The sequence below is a fragment of the Nipponia nippon genome, unplaced genomic scaffold, assembly GCF_047370975.1.
Source record: "Nipponia nippon isolate SJK-2023a ecotype South Korea unplaced genomic scaffold, ASM4737097v1 scaffold_19, whole genome shotgun sequence".
Lineage (NCBI taxonomy): Eukaryota > Metazoa > Chordata > Aves > Pelecaniformes > Threskiornithidae > Nipponia > Nipponia nippon.
The window spans coordinates 5,420,271-5,440,591 of NW_028262335.1; the positions used below are offsets into that span (position 1 = coordinate 5,420,271).

Here is a 20,321-nt window from a genome sequence, read left to right on the forward strand (position 1 = left end):
TGTGCGTGTAAAATGGTTGGTTGGAAGGTTCAGTTTCTATGCTTTATGGGCCTATTGTGAGATCAGTTAAAAACTGAGCTGTGGAAATTTGTACATGTGCATGCAATAGTCCGTAGACCAAGCGGGTATATTATTCTTTCTGGTTGGAGTGCTGAAAATGTTAAAAGTACTTTGGATCCTGAGGAGCAAAATTAAAAAGGCTTCTATTTCCTGCTGTGGTGGTGTATGGTGAAGGGATTAGGGAAGGGGGGGTCAGTGTATTGCTCAATATCAGAAACTCCTATCTATGATTCTCATTTAACCTTTTAGGCATACACGTGAAGGTTTTATTGGCAGTAGAGCGTGGCTTCCAGAAGGACTGGGAGTATAGGTTATACTGGGTTTGAAGATAAAGCTGGTATTAGCTTTGGCTATTAAAGTAAGGGCGAGATGCAGATTTGGGATTAATGAAATGTAAAAGCGGGAGGGGAGACGGAAGTATGAGACTTTGAATACTGTCATAATTATTGCTCTTTTTTAATAAGAACTATGGATGCTTATCATCTCAGTAAATAAGGTTGTGTCAGGTGCCTAGATTTAGGCACGCAAGTTTGAAAAATGGCACCTTCCTGGCTTGCTGTCAAGGTCACAACAGCTGGGTGACAGATCTGGAAACAGGACCCAGGAGTTCTAACCCCTTAGCCTCTTGCCTCAGGCAGGAGGGAAAGGAGCCATGGAGCTATAACTTAAGGAAAAAGAAGTACCATAATGAAGATCGTGCAGGAGCCAACTTAGATGCCTGGAAGGGAGAAGCACAGAGCTAGAACTGAAAAGATGAAGGACCTCATTGAACTTGGAGTGCCTCATTAAGTGCAACACAGCTTGTACGTGCACAGTGGCAGATTTTTCAGGAGTTATGTGCAAAGCTCAGAGTGGGAAGGGTGGGAGAAATGGGGGAAAACAGTTCTCCTTCGAGAAATACTAACGTTAAGTATTATTACATATAATGAAGCTAACTGAATTATTTTATGCTTAGTAGGTAGTAAGTAACGCGTGCGGTCCGTTTTAGAACAGCCTGGTCATGTGGAGGTGCCTGTGTATAAGGAAACAGTTGTCTGCTGTTCCTATCTCTAGATTCTGAAATGCCAACTGCTTGCCCTGTGCCTTTGTTTTTCCACAGACGAGTTGAGGGTAATAAGTTGATTTCTCTGAAACTTTGTGCACGGACTTGTAGGGCAGCAAATATCCATTGGGTTGAACGCTGTGAAGTAAGAACAAAAGCAGAATAGATAGAAGAAATTGATTTGGAAATTCATCTACGTATTGAAATATTAAGGAATATTGAATAGCAAAATGTTTTTATGAGGTTCTTAGTACTTTGGGGGACTGCTCCTAAAGCACGGGATTTTTTTTATATCACTGCCATGCACATCAGAAATCATACTAATATTTTCCTGCGTTTGGTGCTTCCCTGGCTGCCCAAATTACTACCGGCAAGCTGAGAAAGGACTGTTGGCCAAGTGTTTCATGAACTTCAGATGATGGTTGCTATCGCTGTGCAAAGAAGCATCATCAATTAAATCAATGGTGTGCTGGCTATAGGAAAAAGAAGAGAAAGGGATCTGGAGAAGGACATCTGCTTGAAGTGCTGACCTCTTCGGAAGAGAGTGACTGAGGAACTCCTGCCAGTGGTGCCACTATAGCGTTGAGATTTCAAGATGTGAAAATAGGAAGTGCACTGTTTCTTTTAAAGGGTCTCCGCCACGCGTGCTGCCTGATTTATCTTCCTGGCTGGTCCTACACTGACAGCATTTAGCCTTGTAGGGGCCATTTCTCTGTTATTATTCAGATTAAGCTGGCAAGGTTTGAGCAAATGATGCAGACAGGATTTCCAGGGACTTGTTTGAGTATGGTGTGCAACCAGATGACTCAGCTGAAGAGCTGTCAGCCTGCTTTTAACCTTTAACTGGATGCTGAAGTCCAGTTCCATGTTGGCTGTCAAGTAATTTCTTTAGGTATGTTTGCTGCTTTTAAATCCACAGAAACTTTGCTGGACAGGTTCCGCTGTAACCTCCCCTCAACGTCTTGCCACTGCTTCACCAGAAATTTTAAACTCTTCTGCAGTTTGGTTTCATCTTTTCCATGAGAGCTGGTATTTGGCCAGCTGTCTCAGCGAGGGATGTGACTAAGGAATTGGGGAGGGCATGGAAATGTCACCAGGTGTGGGTCCTCGAAGAGGCAGCATGGAGACAGTATTTTGACAAGTCCTGCCAACTTATTTTACAGAAATCATAGCCTTGGCAGGTGTTGACGGCAGCAAAACAAATTTGGAATAGGTTGTGATAAAGGGAGTTCTCTTGGGAAGTGGAAAAAGGAGTGATAAAGATCTTACAACTGTTTGATCACAGGAAGAGTGAAGATGTGCTGCTTGGGGCACTCGGGAACTGTCCTCTAATGCACTAAATGTTGCAAGACCATCTGGGGGCCTGGTGAAAGCCCAAGAAGATTTCCGTTAAGTGTTTTTGCAGTATTTTTCTCTTCCAGGATAGAAATTTTCCTGTCCCAAGGACTTAAAATAAATTTCCCAGGATTTTGGGTCCCTAGGTCCTGAAGGGACAGTCGGCCTTTGTTCTAAATGCAATGAATCAGAAGCCCTGATTTCAGGCACCCTCTCAGTTCATTTGGGTTTGAACCTGGTGGCTCTATTTCATCCTTATTTTTGGGTCTTTCTGCAGCCAAGTAACCTTCTGCTCACTCATTTTTTTTCAGTATCTGCTTCCAGTCATGATCCCAATCCTTGATTTCAAAAGGAACTAGATGGTTTTTTCTAGCCTAGTCTGCCGCTTTAAACCGGAGAGTCCAAACTGGAAGCGAGCAAGGAAAAAATCAGAGTAGTGATGGCAAACAGCATGGGATATGCGAATCTGGGAGAGAGAGGATTAGGGAAAAGCCCAGGATTTGTGTCCAGTAACCAGGCGCATGTACACAGTGCAAAATGATTGCTTTTGCTCATGTGAAGATTCTCTTTTTTGCCCATTAGTGTAATTTTGTGGTAGACCAGAGAGGTTGCTACTGTGATCTATAAATCCTTGTTCTGAAGGAGTTCTGTGATGCTGGTGTTCCTGTCTTTGAATTTTTTTCAAGGACAGATCTGATAAGTGATAAAGCATGCAACTGTTTTTGTTTACGTTCATTTTTTGTTTTAAATATGCTTATTACAGCTGTAACGTGACTGCAGCTGTAGTCCCTCCCGTGTTAACATCTTGCGCGTGGACTCACTCTTTTCCCGGATGGGGCCGAATGGGGAGTTTTCCAACATAGGTACTCTGAGATAACGGTGGTGGGCTGGGGTTTTGTGTGTGAGCAATACTTCAGTTTGATAGCTGTCTGGGCACATGGACTTCCTAAACTACCGTGGGGTGGGCATCCTGCTACGCTTGATGAGGATGGTGTGCTTCTCTGCAGCTCTGTTACACGCTGGTGGCTAGTGAGATTTTAGCTGGTCGGGGGCGGGGGGGGGAGGCTGCTCTTTGGTTCTGGGTGAAACTACCCCAGTGAAACAGAGCCCTAGTGACGCTCCTTCAGCAGATCATAAGAATTCAGGGTGGATATTTGGAACATAGTGTGAACCATGGATGTGTTGGATGTTACCCTGTAGACATAAGCATCATTTTGAAATGATCAGTGACTCACCAATACTGTATAATCACCAGAGACAAGCCCAGCACCGAGCCATCAATCACTCTTGAACTGACAGTACACCTTTATGCGTGTGCTATGCCTGCCCAAGACCCCTGTTATAAATCCTCTTGGAATGGAGGAACATATGTTCCTTGTAACGTATATACGTACGCAGGGGTGCCCTAAGCATGTCACATCATTCTGTTATTGATAGACAACATCAGGCCTCAGTACGGCTGCTTGTGCTTAGCCATACTGGCAGGAGAAAGCGTTCCGTAAAGCTGAATAAAACGCCCCATGATCTCCAACCTGTGGCTCCACTGGAGCTTGTTGCACCTATGCCCTTCGTAATAGGCACCTCCAGTATGCACAATCATTCTTGGCCTCCCACAACCTGGTTTATGCAGCAGGTATTCGGCATTCCAAGAATCTGGGAGGAGAGTAGCGGGCTTTGGCTGTGACAGGAGGAGTGACTAGAGCTGCCAGTGCAGTGTGTAAGGAGAGAGTAAGAGAAGGTGGATCCAAAGACTGCTGTGAATGGGTGCTGCATAGTAAAGCACTCTCAATTGGTGGGTAGTTGGCTTTCAATGAAGAGTAGGCAAAGCTACTCCTGCAGCTCCTGACTTCTCTTATCTGTAGAAGTTTATGGTTTGCATAGCCCTTGGCAAGTACGTTTGCAGATGCCAGATGTGCTCTGTCCTCTGAATCTGTCAGTACTTCTTTTGAAGTTAAGCAGATGTTGGTGCAAATGTTCCTGGGACACAATTGAAAGAGACATGCTGAATGGAGAAGACCATGAGGCTGACATATGGAAAGGTCCAAGAATTTTGGTGTGGTTTATATGTGAACTGCTGTATTTCACAAAACAATTAGTATCACTAACGAGCATTTCAGTGCTGTGTGTCAGAGAAACAAGAAGGATGTTTTGATAGGTTTTAAATGAGCTTTAATCTTTAGCGCATTGAGGCGTTCTTATGATTTGCCTGCTTAATGCTATAGGAAGAGAAAGCCCAAGCATTTCCTCAGCTACATCCAAGACTGAAACTTCTTAACCTGCAACTATAGCCATCTTGTGTACAACCCGATTCCGTGCCAGTACTTTCCTCCTGCTCTTTCAAGGATGGTATGAATTCCGGTCGTCTTTTATCCTCACGCTGAGATGCACACATGCAACTTTCTTACTAGTATTCCAGATATCTGATAGAAGCTGGCAGGATGGTGGAAGCCTGTCATTTCCTTACTCTGAGAGTTGTCAAAGAACAGTGCTTTCATTAGAAACGTAGTTGGCAAATGGCAGAGTACCTGCCTATCTCCACAGACAGTGGCGTACACGCAGGCACAATACAGTGCACACACCTGCCAGTATTCAGGTGGGGAGGAAGATTGGAAGGGAGGCAATGCAAAAGCGAGTCTGTGTAATTAAAGATGGAATAGCCATCTTTGCTGCCTTTCTCATGCAGCATAAAATAAGACCGAGACTGAGGGGTTGGCTTCTGGCGATCTAGCTGTGGCAGCATGAAAAATGAGGAGGAGTGCGATAAGAAACTAATAATTTATGTTCCAAGCACAGACTCACACCAGTGTGGAGGGAAATTTGTGCCAATAACTCCTACTAACTCAGAAAGGCACGCAATCTTTTATTGCACAAATTATTAACGACCAGAAAATAAATGACTCTGTAATCAGATTGGTGCTGCTGGCGCTTTTCGTTTCTTCTTTTATTTGTATAAATTCTGAAGCCAGTCCACCCCTGAAGCTGAGGCAACGGGAACTTTTACTGGCCCAGTGCCCTGCCTGACAACAGAACAGATTAAACAACGATGAAACAGGAACGTCCTGGTATCTCATTCCCTATCAGAGACGGGTTTACTCAACAAACATTTTCTGGCCCCTTCAGCAGTAACAGCTCTGTAGGTACACAGGGATCTCTGATTTGGAACTCCATTGCATAGTGATTGGAATAGCCAAACGGCAGCATAGTGAACCTTTATTTATGAAAATGTACAGAAAAAGAACAGCTCCCCGTCATCTCCTCTTGGCCCTGTCCCTTTTCCGGCTCCTTTCTTCACGTCCTTCCTCTGTCCCCAGGGCTGCTGGTGTTGCATTCCATATGCTTCTGCTCTCGTTTTTCAGCATTTGTGCTTAATATTCAGAAATGCTGGGCACCTACAGCGATTACTGAAGTATACTAGAATTGTGGATTCTCAGCCCTTCTTAAATCGGGCCAAGGTGAATTTGGGCCTTGGACTTGCATGGGGAAAGGAGCATGAGGAGTCTGATTTATTTAGACAGAGTCCATATGGAAACAAAGCATTGAACCTTTTCCCTCCCACCAAATGATTACATCCTGTGATCTTTCTTGAATTAAAATCTTTATGATGATGATGATGAAGAAAAGAAGCATTGATGGAGAACGAAACATCTTAAAGAGGAAAGATGATGACGCTTGGATTTGCTGTAGGTTCCCTTCTGTTTACACGGTGCTTTGTGTAATCTGAAGGGTGGCGGTGTTCCTGTATTGGGTAGGAGTAGTGAGGAGTTCAGGTGTGATGCCACAGCAAGATGAGGAATTTGATTTGGGCTTGAACTAGTAGTTATTTGGAGGGAGACACAGGGTGAACTAGAATGGTAGAAGCAAACAACTTTGAGCCCACAGGTAACTTTGGATCAAGATCTGAGCTTCACTTGAAAGTTATCATGATAACATACCGAACCTAATCTTGGTCTGTGTTCCAGCCCTGGGAGATATTTGAATTTGAACCTAAAGTTTGCAGGACTTGCTGCATCCAGCCTGTGGGCCAAAGCAGCCCTGTTTTGAAGCCTGTATTCTGAACGGCAAGGCTTTTTGGCCCAAGATCCAAATGCAGCTGCGAGGCCCATGGCTACAATTTATGCAGGTTTGTTCTGATTCAGATGACCTACGCAAGCCTGTGTGACCTGGCTAAGACTCATTTAAGCCCTGTGTTTAAGGTTTGTAGGGTGGTGTTCCTTTGATAAACAGGGTTCCTTGAGGGCAAGGGAGTTACTCTGTATGCGATTAGAAGCCGCTGTCTGTGTTTAGTCCATCTATTTTTCAGTTGGTGGGAGAGACCCATATGTGAGGCTCAGGCTTTTCTTCTCCCCTCCCATTCCCCCTCCCCATTTTGATTATGTGAACCATACGATAAGGAAGAAAAGTGTTTCTAGTGTTAATTCAGCCCATTCGTTATCAATGGCACTATCTCCCTGATGGCTTCATCTGAATAGGGAGGAGGGGGAGAGTTGCTTTTCCCCCCCTCTCTTTTTTTATGGTGAGGGGGTGTTGGTGAAGGCTACCGCAGCCGGGCTGCAATAATGAATAATGTGCAGATTGTTCCCGGGGACTGCAAGTGTTTTATTAACGCAGGTTTTCTTAGACTGAATGCCCAATCACCACAGAACCATGAAACTCAAATTGCCTTACAGCTCTCTCATGAACATACTTTTAATCTCATTGACCTGTCGTTATACTACAACACATAAATTCAGATTTGGAGATCTTACGTCCAATCATAAATTGGGCTGGCAGACTTCCGATCAACAGAATAAAACTGTCTCCTGTGAGGTGGGTTTTTTATTTGTCAGTGCTGTTCCAGCAGACGGAGTGGAGGTACAGTCAGCTTTTCTTAATAAACTATTCTTTAAAAAATGGAGGGAAATAAGAAACCCAGCATGAAATTCACAGGAGAGAGAAGAAAAAAAATAAGGTGATGTTTAAATAACATTAACATTGGACATAAACTTAGAATGTGGAAAACTGTGAATTAAGGGGTGTTAGCTTCTGCTAACAACAGGGAGAAATGATAGAAAAACAGAAGAGTTTGTGCAGTGGCATTCAGGCATACAGTTTTGGCCGTAATTCTGTGTGTTTTTTGGGGGGGAGCACATATGTGCCAACTTCATAGAATTCCTTCCTCTTTTCTTATGTCTTTTTCATCTTTTACTTAAATGAGCAACCCAGCGGAAATCTAATTTCTCCCTCCCTCTTGTTTTGCAGTGTTTTATTTGGATTCAGCAGTGAGTGGGGGATTTGAAATTTCTATGGGTCGGTGGGAATTTGGATATGTGGGGAGACTTTGCTATGCTGATATCAGGTGCGGGTACTCATGCGGAAGGGTTTCCTTGTGTGAAGAAAGATTACAACCAGTAGATCCTGCTAAGTGCTGAGCATGTTAAGAGTGGTGCAGCAGGCCCATCTGCGAGTGCAGTCATTGCAATTTCTGTTGCAATGACAATTTCTGTTGTCGTCAGTAGAGATGTGTCACCCTAAATGCTGGTAGAACAGGTCAGATAATTTTTTGTGTATGCACGTTTTCTCTTTACAGGTCATTGTAGAAGAGAGTCCTGTGATGATCTGGAGCTGCTAGCAGTATTTCTAATATTTTTGAGTGGAGCTGCCTCCTCAAATGCAGCACACAGTGTTCATATATCCTTAGTGCTTTCATTTACATAAATGTCACTTTTTTAACGCTCCCCAGTTGTATGTGTTAGTCCATTAGAAAATACACATTAAAAAAAAAAAGTATTTCATACTCTTGCAGTGTGCTGAATCAATATTTTCTCTTTATCTCCTAAAGGGTTCTAACAGACAGCAGTGCAGGCTTCCTCCAACACGGCTAACTCCAACGTACTTTGCATCCTACCTGTTAGGACCAGCTCTGCAGTTAAGAGGGTAAGTCAGTAACATGCACCATCATTACACGTGGCTCCGCCAACCCATGTTGGAGCTAAGCTGGCAGTCTAGAAGTAATGGGTGTCCTTTTGTGCGTGGCTTCACTTGGGGGAGTGTTGCTGCTAAAAGGAATCCCTCCCTAAAGACAAAGAGCAGCTAAAGTTCTGTATTGCTCAAAATATGGAGACCTTTTCCCAGCCTTTCTAGGAGAGTCTGTGGTGGAAGTGGCTCGTTTAAAGAGGGTCATGGGCTTTTCAGTGTCTTTGGAGTGTTAGCAGGTGAGAGCAGCACTAGAACATCAAGAGTTATTGCATTATATACTCAGGCATCTGGACCTCACTTGAGAGGTCCTGCACACTGGGCAGGCAGGCAGTGCCCTCAGTTTAGCCCCTGTGGTGGCTCTCTTGCTCTCAGACAGGCAAAGCAGGACAGCAAACTGGTTTTGGACAAATTTGCAACTTCTGGCAACTGCTTTCCTTCAGGTGCTGTCCTGTGACATCGCAGCTGCTACTGCCTCTGCCTTTGTTCCGCTCAGCACTCCAGCCCCGTACCTGTAACAATTTAGCAGCAGTCATTTGAGGAAATAAAGCACTTCGGACTCCCTCCCCCAGGGTTTTCTGTCCTTACAGTAATTTTTTGAAGGCCTCTGTTTTCACAGCACTGGGATAGATGGACTCCTAAAATATACAGCCAATTACATAGCAGAATTTATTAGACTTTATTCTGGTGTGCGTTACATGGTGGGGGTGGGGGAGAAAGAGCGAACTCTGAGAGGAAACCCATAGCAACTGAAAATGTAAGTGTGAGGATTAGAAGTTCCCATAAATATACCTGACTTTGCCATCTCTTTTAATTAAATGCAAGTCATGAAACACAGGCACAGAGTGCATCGGTGACAGCGGTGTTGGTGTTCAGAGACAGGAAGGAAGAGTAAGTGGGGGGAACTGGCTCCGTGGCCTGGGGCTGAGATGCGGAGCAGAGCCAGGGGGGTTAAAGCTACATGGGTGATTTAGAGCCGGTCCTTCACAGCGAGGCAAAGGGAACTCTCCGATCAGTTATTAATGTTTCCTGGTTTATCTTCTCATCTTCGTGGGTTTCATTGTAAATTATCCAACATGCTGTACTTCTCCGCTGTGTTGCCTTCTCCCATCCCAGATAGGTGGTAGAGGGATGCCGATGCTAACGAGGAAAGAGGGGGCATAGGAAAGGCCTGTCCCCTCTGAGCTTTGCCTCAGGGTTGTGCAGCCATGAATTGTGAAGCTCTCTGGGCCTTAGGCTGTGATTCACTCAGCTTCTGAGGCCTTCTTCCCACAAAATGATGTGCCAGAATTTGGATTATATGAGCAGTGGTGCTTGGTTTCCCTCCAGATATGCGTGGCCCAGAGGGCCCATGTCTGAGGGACCAGGATGAGGTACTGTGTTAATTCAGTCCTCCTGTAAACAGCTTCCTCATTTTCTCCCCCTTCTACGTATTCAAGCATTTTTCGTTTCCCAGCTCTGTTTCGCCTTTGGTAATCTCCCCGGCATGTACTCCATCAGCACTCCTGTGGGGCTTCTATGTGTAGGAAATAAAGCCCGTAGTTCAGCACTACCCATCTAATATCTTCTGACTGTCTTTAATCATAGCATTTTCCATTTAATTGGGAAGGCAGGCACACTTTGCATATTAATACAGCACAGCCTGCACCTCCTAAGCATTAAAATTGTAGATGGCTGGGATGTGTTATGCAGTGGCTGTGACCCTGCTGGGTGTCCTTTAGCATCTCTGTGAATGGGGTATTTTCAGCAGGGCTGTTTTTTGCCCTCCTGATGGAATTCAATTAAAATCAACAACAACAACAACAACAAATATTTATATGGATTCTTGCCATTTAAATAATTGCTCTGCAGACAGTGCCGCCGTGCCTCTGTCTGTTGTGTCCATTGTCTTTCTTAGATCATAACAGTGCTGGTCCCATTGTCTATTCAGCACAGCCAAAGGGAAAAATATCATCTTCCCTTCAGAACTGCTGGTTGTGCCCCATATTCCCCTTCTGTGATCCATCTATCCATGAAAGACCCATTCTTTCTGTTCTTGGCTTCATACTGCCACCCAGGAGTCTGTCTGTGTGAAACCAATAGTTTTGTCTTAATGTCATTGTGGTTTTCATGGCTCTCTTTCTTCTTCTTGATCAAAACTTGCCTTGGGACAGACATATTGGTTTTGCTTTGGAAGAGGTCTCAGTAGGTCTTTCGCTTTTATGTCGAAAAAGCTTTTCAAGAGCACGCTCACATATGCACCTTGCTATGCGTAAGACACAATGGGTAATTGTTGCTGTGATTTACTATCACCGTTAGTTGATTGTATGTCAGATGCTGTCCAGAAAGATCGCAAATGTGCAGTTCTGTTACGAAGAGGATGTGTATGCTTTAGACACAAGATAGGTCCCACTTACAATTTTCATATTCTCTTGAGGTCTCCCATTCTCCAAAGTTTATGGTATATGTCTTTAAAGTTCCTGTTCAAAGTCAGTAGGGAAGAAAATTGATGAGCTGAGTCTGTACTGACATTTGAATATTTCCATTATTCAGAAGAATGCAGATCTAGAGTCCTGCCATCTTTGAGAACAGTTGCCCCTGGGTTTGGATGGTATGGTGCAAAAAAAGGAGTATTGATCAGACATTAATTTGCAGGCTATCTATGGCAGCGATTTTATCTTCTTTTTTTTTTAATCTTCTTTCTGGTTGAGGCACGCTGGCCACAGTGCTGGGTCTGTGTAATTAATGTCAGTTAGATGAGCCTCCCATTCCTGCTTCTCCATGATGCCTGAAGCATTCAGGAAGCACCCGGATTATTCAGCACCAAAGTGGCTTCCACTTCCCTAGGAAGAAATCTGGAGTGTTTGGGCACTGTCGTAAGGTTTGTTAGACTCCCATGCATTGGCTCATAGCTCCACAAAAGCACTTAATAATGGCCCCTGTGGAACGGTGCTCTTAACTGGGGATTGTAGGGTACCATATAACACTTGTTCTGCGTTGGTCATTGCGATCCCCGAGTGAGATCCACAGTACCCAGAGGGCACTGTCTGTGGCTTTACCTCTTAGCCTGAGTTCAGGGCTGTGTCTGTGAGAAAGAAAGAGGTAAACCACTGATGCTGGACAACCTCACCTGGTCTGGAGGCCACACACAAACCCCTTGGGCGGGCACTGAATCATGCTTATGTATTTAGCTTCCAAGCTTGACAGGGGAATGCAGATGACACCAGAAGCAAAGTAGATAGACTGGCTTGGATTATAGACTGTAACCACTACGAAGGCAATGTAACATTTTAGTTTTCAGGAATATGACAGCGTCCAAGCCATTTTTGTCCTGGTTATCAGTAGGTTCAACAGTTTGGTGAATTTTGTCTTGTTTGAGCGATTATCAGCAGCCACAAATGCTTACTTCTGCTGTTTGTGTTTCTGCCATTCTTCAGTGTAACAGCTTCCCTAGGAAGTTTTTAAGCATGGCTGTACCTGGGACCTTCTGGAGCGTGGTCCGATATTCTTAGATCCCCATTTCATGAAGCAGTCTGTTGATCTTGCTGATTGCTCTGTCAAAACTGGTTGCACTTCATAGAACTATGACCTGTCCTTTTACAGAAATAACAGCACTTCGTCATTCCTGGTGCTTGGCTGTCTCTAGGCTGTGTGTAGATACTGAGTTTTGATCATTGTGATCATTGTGACCCGTTTGGTTGTAATACTTGCTCAAACATATGCAGAGACATGGAAATATGTTTATTTTTCCTTAAAAGCATGCCTAAATTCGGCTGCCTTTTGCTTCTACTCCAGTCTGCTTTTCTGGATTCTGAGGATAAAAAGTTGCTCATTAGATTACCCCATCAGTTTGCAGGTGGTGTGTTCCTGTTTTGAGACTGCTTCTGGGATTTCCAGGCAGAATTTTGGAAGGAGGACAGTGAATGGTGTTCTAGTTATAAAAATTAGTTGGATGTTTTCCATAGCTATGAAAATACAGCTTGAAAAGAACAAAATAGAGGCAGATCTTGCATGCTGCAAGTATTTTCATTACTGATCTGTCGTTGTTCCTGCAGTGTGTCAGTAGTCCTAGTCATTCCTGTTTTTCTGGTCTAGTAAGAGCTATGTCATTGCGTCTCTGTCTTGACCTACAGTTCCCTGTAGACTTCGTAATTACGGCCTTCTTTAAAACAGACATCACTTACCATGCCAGAAATTGTCACAGTGTGGAGAAGTAGATCAAAATCCATTAGGGAACAAGAGGTGACTAAATTAATTTCCACCTGAAATTTCAATTAAGCTTTTCAGTGTGGAGGTAGTATGTAAACCAAGCCCAGACATAATGACTCTTGGTTTTGAATTTTAGAATTGGTCTGATAGGAAGAAATAGATGGAACTTTCTTGACTTCTAAAGTATGTGGCACTGCTACAGACAACTGAGTAGAGCTGTAGATAGCTGTAAATATTTCAGATGTTGAAAGCCACCAATATGTAGAGGTTCTCCTCATGTTAATGTGTCTGATGTGCTTGAAAGCTGGATATCCTCCTGGAAACAAGTCAAAACAGATTCTTCTACTCATTGTTATTTAAACTAGAGACCCAGTCCTCTTTGTTTCTCTTGGAGTAAGCAATAAACTAGTCCCCAAGATAATATTGCTGCACATGTATCTAGTAGGTATCTGGTTTTCTGAAGCATCCGAGAGGACTGGTAATCTGTGTGTGTGCGTGGGCTCAGGGTACGTATACGTGCATTGCTGGACCCTTTTCAAAATTTCTGACTAACAGCAAACAACTTTTGGAGAGGCATTTCCGATAGAGCAACTATGGTTCACCAATTACTGCTTTTCACTACGTGCTCTCTCTTACGGGAAGGAGAGGGACCAATAGCCAGCCCCCATCATCGCTGCTGTTCGAGACAGTCTCAATAAGACTTGTGCTGCAAAGCGTCTAAACCATTTCTGAAAGGAGAGACAGGATCCTGTGTGCTGAAACTGCTTTGCTGTTTCTGGTAGCTCTGTTATTTCTGCAGTACCAGACCTAGTTGTTTCCCTGTGCTAACAGTGTGGCTGCATCCCAGCAACTCTTGGGCTAGAAAACGGGAGTTTTCAGCTGAAACACGCAAGCCTGATTCCCAGTACCTTTGGGGAGACAGTTGGCTCTCTGCATCTTCACATCCCGCGCCCTCAACGCTGAAAAGCATCTGTTTGAAGCACCGCTGTGGAAACACAAGAATAATATTGCTGGCATTCTGCACCAGGCAGGAACATAGAATGCAGGATAAATTGAAATGGCAGTTGATCTTATTTTAGGGGGCTTTGGGTTTCATTGCCTTTTTAAAATTTCTTTTTTTTTTTTTTTTTTGGAAAATGCCTGATTAACACTGACCCATAGTGACTGAGCTTCTCAGAGTAGTTTGGAGGTTTCTTCTGATAAGTGACATTAGCCACAGAGGTCTTGCGTAGCCTTCAGCATACATTAACATTGAGCAGAAGATGATGTATATCAGAACGAGGAGGACCTGGGTGTCACAGCACCTCGGGTCTTTCCCTGACTCTGCCGCTTCTTTGTTCTGTCCCCAGGAGCCTTATTTAAGTTCTCTCTTCTTTCTCAGACTGTAATACAAGTGTGATCACTGACCACCTCCATCACATTGGAATTGTGAGACTTAGTTGTCAAGGACCTATAGAAATAGTTAGAAGTCTGAGGAAAGTTATAGAAACATTACGTTTCTTATTCTCAATGGGCAGAAGAGAACCGATTGTCGAGTTTGGTGATTTTTTTTCATAGCTTACAGTGAGACCATGAATTGTCCTAAAAGAGCACAAGAGGCTGTTCCTAAGGCTGGAAGGCATTAAAGAGTTGATGGGCTCTTCTCCAGGCTACAGTATGTTTTTTGCGGTGGCTGTTACTGCTCAAAAGATGCCAATGTGTAGATGCCGCTCACAGATCTGTGCTTTTGGAAGTTCAGTGCTGGGAAGGAGAAGGGGGTGTTACACGCAGGATAGCAGAGATCTTTGTCATTTCCTGGGCTGTGAAAATAGTTCTGTTTGTTCTTTTGAATGGCAACAGGAGTGAGGTGCCTTCTCATTTATTAGACACTCGTGAAGATGGATGGGGGGAAAAAAGCAAAGAGGGACAAAGTCTGGAAAGCTACCCAACAGGCTTAATCAGCAACTTGTTACTGTGAAACACTAAAAGGATGCCCCCAAAATCTAGGGACTAGGAAGTCACTGGACTACTTTGAGTCCTATTTTTTTAATTTGGCAGAATGTCCCCTACTTCTAGCACTTGCAGTACGCATCTTCTGAACACATCCTTCCACGTTGTCGGGGTGTGTATATAAAATTAGATCCATACAAACTATGTGTGTGTATACAGCCATATGCGCGCATGCACACACACACATACACACAGAGCCATATATAGAAGCCGCAGATCTTGGGGACAGCCTTGGGAGTCCCTGGAGAACAGGCTGTTATTGCACTTATTTTGTGTCACCCTTATTTCTAATCAGACACACACGCACACACCTCTCACTGGCTCACTTCAGCTCTGTATCTAGTTTCTTTTATTATCCTGGCAGGAGGCGAGCTTCATTAGGGGAGTGGAGTCTCTAACAAGGATGGGGAATGGCAACAACAAAAGACTGTAGCAATATAAAGTTATGTCAAAAAACCTTTACAAGAAAAACGTCTGACATTAGAAACAGTGTGCATTAAAAATTCAAGACGGTTGGAAGGGGGGGGCAGGACTGGGGAGAGAGAAACAAATAAATACACAGGCTTTAAACTAATAAATCCTTGTATTTGGGAAATGCATCAAACCCCGCATGCTATTAAAAAACTGGGTTTATTTCTGTTATTGTTAATAACAATGATAAATACATTTTTTTTCTTGGATCTCAGTGTGGGCTATCAGCATTTTAAATACACATTAACCGGCTAAGCAATCTTTCCCTTGTACTGTTTCTGTTGCTAATATTCAGTGACTGGGAAGTCTGTTTCATCATACCTGGAATGGAACTGGCTAACTCAGCCAGCAAATCATTTTGGATGTATCTTGACCAGTAGCCCCAATTTAGTCAGCTCTGTAAAGTTATACCAACCCGTCCCCCCTGTTTCCTTTGGCTAATCAGATATGCTAGCAATCTAGTTATCCCTGGGTTTTTCTAGTCAAGCTCTTGTGGAGAATCAGTTGACCCAAACACAAAACGTTAGGCTAATCTACTGGTAATAGATTAATCAGTTTTTGCAAGGAGCTGAGAAGTCCAAATCTACCTGTAAGGGAGAAGGATGTGGAAAGGCAGTTAGATTGCTGTGCTGTTTAAGCAGTAGGAAATTCACTTCTTAGTCTGATCTTAGCATCTAGCCCTGAAGATCTCAAACACGTTATTTATTTCCCTCCTTCTCTGCAAATTGACAAACACATCTGTATAGAGTAAAACTGGACCACTGATCCAGTTCTGCAATCAGCAGAATTTGAAATTAGAACTTCCACTTCTATCATCTGCCTCATTAGAGAGGTGAAGACTTGCGTGACAGGTAGCAAGCTTTTCTGTTCCCATCCAGCTGAGCTGTACACCTGAGCGGTGATGCCCCAAAGGCAGGACAGTGGTGGGGGTAAGTTTGCCATTTTGCTCCCCTAACTTAGAGAATTCAGAAGAGGCCCAAGGTTCTCTAGCCTGACCCGTCGAGTCCTTCTCACCTACACTAAATTCTTATTAAAATTGTGATGCTCTCGCCCAACTCCTGAGTCTGAATTTGCAGTTGCAGATAAGCGTTCAGGGATGTCTTCCAGGTGGAGAACATCTCGTGGTGCTGTTTTTATCTGCTTCTCAGGGTGTGTTAGCAGATGCCTATGGGTTTGGGTTTCGTGTAGTGGGGGGCCTGGCTTCCTAACTTCTCCTTTGTGTCAGGTTTCTCCCACTTTTTACAAGGCTCATTCATACTGTTGTAATTATAGACTTTTACAGACTTTCACCAAACCAGTTCTACCCACCTTTGGTTTTAAATGCAGTTGAAAAATGACACGGCAATGCACAGAGGTTACCAATGGTTCTTGGGAGTGCCAGAGGCTGGGCAGGGTATGGGGTAAAGGATTCCCCTTGTCTCAGAGGACAGCTTGCTTTGCTACTTCTGTGCAGCCAGCATGAAAAAATGGTGAGCAAAAACCCTCCCAAATGCATGAGTCAGGTAGCAGAACCATCAGCATAGCCTCTCCTAAATTCAGCTTCAGATTAAAAAGGTCCCACAAAACAAAGGAGATAAAAACAGGAACCTCTTTCTTTGACACTTTCAGCTTTATTGCTTTAGAAGTGGAAGCAGCAGAGCCATGCTTAATAAATCCCGGGATTTGGGAAGTATATCAAACTCTGCGTGGTATTAAAACTAGTTAAAATGCCTGGTGCTACTGCCTGTTGTTCTCGTGACTTTCTGAATAGCTCCAACAGTCCGCCGGGTGCTTTAGACAGGTCAGAAAAGGAGACTCCTACCTACATCTAAACTCTCTCACCTCCTTTGTGTCTTTACCTATTCATCCTGCCTTCCTTGCTTCTGCCCTAGCAGACGGCCATGGGCCTGTCTTTCTGTCTCTTTTATGTATAAATGCATTGGTTTTACATGAAGAATGAGGCATCCTGCTGGACACTGAGGATTTTTTCCTTTCTGTTTTCTTGCTACAACTGCTACGTGTTCCTTGAGGTCTTTTTTCTCACCATTTGTGCTTCTCTTTTCCAGCTCTCTTTCCTCAGCAGCATGAGGTTGGATATTTAGAGCTATCCAGGTGGCAGCTCTTTGAGTTCCCTTTATTACAACTGCTCAGAAAGGGTGAGGTAACAGAAAATCTCCTGCAGTTTCTTCCAGCCTTCAGGGAACCATATCTTCCCTAAACAGCCCCGCAGCCCTCCAGCAGGTTAGGATCTCTACGCTCTTCAATGCACGCTCTCTGTAGTAGTGTGGAGTGTAGACAGAGTGCCCTGGTGTTTGGAAGCCCCAGCGGAAAGGGACAGTTGTGGTTAGCGTAATACCTCCTCCTTGATTTGTTCAGGTGACGTAACGCAACCCAAAGCAGAGGGAACGCTTTGTGTACAGCCACAGGACCTGGGGGAGCTGGGTGGTTTTAAACTCCCGCTGTAATGCCAGTTCGTGACCCTCTGAGCAGTATGGTACCTGCACGTGTTTATTCACTGGCCTTCCATGTGCAGCAGGGCAGGGAAAGTAGGAAAAGAAGGTGGTGAAAGGAGGCTGGGGTCAATGTGTTGACAGCAAAATATCCACTGAGAAAAAAACTGTTCACTTTGGAAAAACAGTAACAACCACCTTTTCTGTCTGTATTTGTTTGTACAGTTGTGTGTATGTATGTGTGCAGGCTCTCGCTCTCTCTCTCACACAGTTCTCCTCTTAATATTATTCATCCTTATTACGTATCATTATTCTTTATTATGATTTATGTGCTATGCCATGGCTTTATTATGATTTATACCCCTGCCCCCAAAACGGCTTACAGAAGGCATCACATAGCAAAAAGACAGGCATCCCTGTACAGGGGAAGAAACATGGCTTTCTCCCTAAGCAGCGACTCTAACGTTTATTCTAAGCTATAATGAACCTCATTTCTTGGCTTCTGCAAAAGGATTTGGTTTTAGTTGTACCAAGTCTACAAGTCAAGCTTTTATCCAAGGCTATGGTCCCCAATTCCTTTGCTGCTGAGTGTGAACAACTGCCAACAGTGTCAGTAAGAGCTGCTTGTTGCTGGCAGCAAGGAGCCATGTCCCTTCCCTCTCCTGCTTCTTCTTCTAGATCTTGATTTTCATCTTGCCTATTAAAACAGACTCTTTTAATGATTGCCCTTAAAGCAGGCTGATCCTTGTTCTGGCTGGGGAGGAGCTTTCCTGGACTGTTTTACAACAGCTTCACTCAGTGCTACTCTTAAAATTAGTCTCAATTTAGGGACCTTTCCACAGCTCAAAACATCATAAGAGGCAGCATTACATTTGGGTACATATGTGTAAATAACAATGATCAAGTGAATAATGCTTTCTAAGTTGTCAATAATATTGCAGTGTTCACCCTGCAGGAACCTTAGCCTGTTGCTTGGTTTTGAGCAAAAAGATGCCCTGTTTTGTCAGTTGCGTTGCTTTGTTGAAAGACCTAAAGAAGTGAAGTGCCATGTCTCCAGAACCCTGGAAATTTTCTCCTCTCTTTGGTAACACAATAACTTAGCTCCCCAAACCAGAAAACTGAAAGAAGGAACCTGCTCAGCAGGCTAAAGGCAGAATCTTCAAAGAAATGTAAAGGAGACTGGAGCTGTCTCAGAATGAGACTTTCAGAACTAAGTATCTGGGGAGCCCAAGGACATGCGCTTTCCACTCCCTCAGACCTTTTGTCTTCACTGAGAAAAATATGTGTATTTTTGAAATGTATAAACTTCAATTTTTTATGGCCAAGGCCTTACTGCTTCATCCACATTAAAATTTAAAGCTAGGCCAGTCCTGGAGCTCCTTTGGAAGCGCCAGTCAAGGCCGCAGCAGGTAGCAGAGAAAAAAGCGGGGAGATGCAAGACCATAGCAATAAGGAACTCATGACCTTTCCTTAGGAAAACGTTGCTGTTGAGGTGACTGTGATTCTCCTTGTACACCCTATGTTTGCGTTCTCCATGGTGCTCTGTCTGCTCCGTGATCCAGCGTGCAGGCTCTGCCCCCAGAAAGCCCATCCCCAGCCATAGCTGCGCTCCCGCGGCCTCCGGCTCTCTCGCCCCTCGCTCGTTACTGTGCTTCCAGGACTTCCCTGAATGCACACGGGAAGCGGCAAAGCTGTCAGAAAACCTGGATTTCCTGGAGCTGATGTTGTTCATGGCAAGGAGGATCAGATTTTTTTGTGTTATGGGAAACCCATGACAACGATAAAAATAACAATGTCCCACCCTCCCGCTTTGTTACTGGCCATGATTTAGATGGTTGGGCTGCCTGCAGCGAGGGATAATCTCATTTGGGGAAACGGGTCTAAGGTGGAGGCAGGAAAAACTTCCGAGAACCATTCTGGGGTTGGGAATACAGCAGTGAGTGCTGTGAAGTGCTGTTTCACGACATGGAAGCTCGCTTTTCGGCATGGGTTGTGCATTGTAACATGGCATAAATAATGTTTGCTGGGTATTTAGGTCTGTGTGCAGCTTGTGGAGCCCCCGTGATGGAACGATGCCAGTGAGGAGTAAAGGAGGAGTTAACCAAAACCTTCAAATACAACCAACTCCCCTGTGGCAGAGCAAAGGAAACAAACTCTGAGCTTAGGTTTCTGCACTGTTTGGGTTTTTTGATCTGGCATCCAGTTTGGATGCCAGAAGTTTCTAAAGTTGGCCTGGTGTGACTCTGATCCTACTTGAAACATTGGCAAAACTCATGTGGAATTCAGTAATGCAAAAAAGAGCAGAGTCTTGGAGTGCATCAGCTAGCTGTTTGGGACAGGGACAGTCTTTTGTCCTTTGTCTGTACAGCACCTGATACAATACGGCCCTGCTTCTGAGATGTAACAGCAATGCCGACAATAAATAATAACGTTTTGTGAGTTGATCAGGGCTTAGGGCAAGCATATATGTATGCCACGTGTCTGTATGTATGAATAAGTGTCAGAATTAGGGAGTGGCGAATACTTAATCACAATAGACAGACACATTTTTTTCCCTTTTCCCGAGGAGCTGGTCAACCATCCAGTGATTTTATTTATTTATTAAATATCACTGGAGATAGTTCAGCAGCAGGGGAGCACTGCTCTGTCGTCCTGAATGATGATTGTCATCAGGCTTGCGAAATCAGTCATTTCTGGCAAGAAAAAACTGTTTGGTGGGTTAATGATGCAGGGTAAATACTGACAGTGGCCAGTGGTCTGAGCACACCAGACATGACCTAAGGGAATCATAGATTCTGAGGGGGCTGCTGCTGCTCTGTAATGTGATTGCTTCTTTATAATGGCTTCAACTTCTT

General features: G+C 44.1%; 1 protein-coding gene across 1 annotated transcript in view; it reads left to right on the plus strand.

Moving 5' to 3' along the window:
* The window catches only part of SAMD11 (sterile alpha motif domain containing 11), a 181,368-nt gene that overhangs the window by 18,923 nt on the left and 142,124 nt on the right, over nt 1-20,321 (plus strand). Inside the window, exon 3 of the mRNA XM_087755097.1 lies at nt 8,256-8,350. The gene's annotated coding sequence lies outside the window, so the exon portion shown is untranslated. The remainder of the gene's footprint in view (nt 1-8,255; nt 8,351-20,321) is intronic.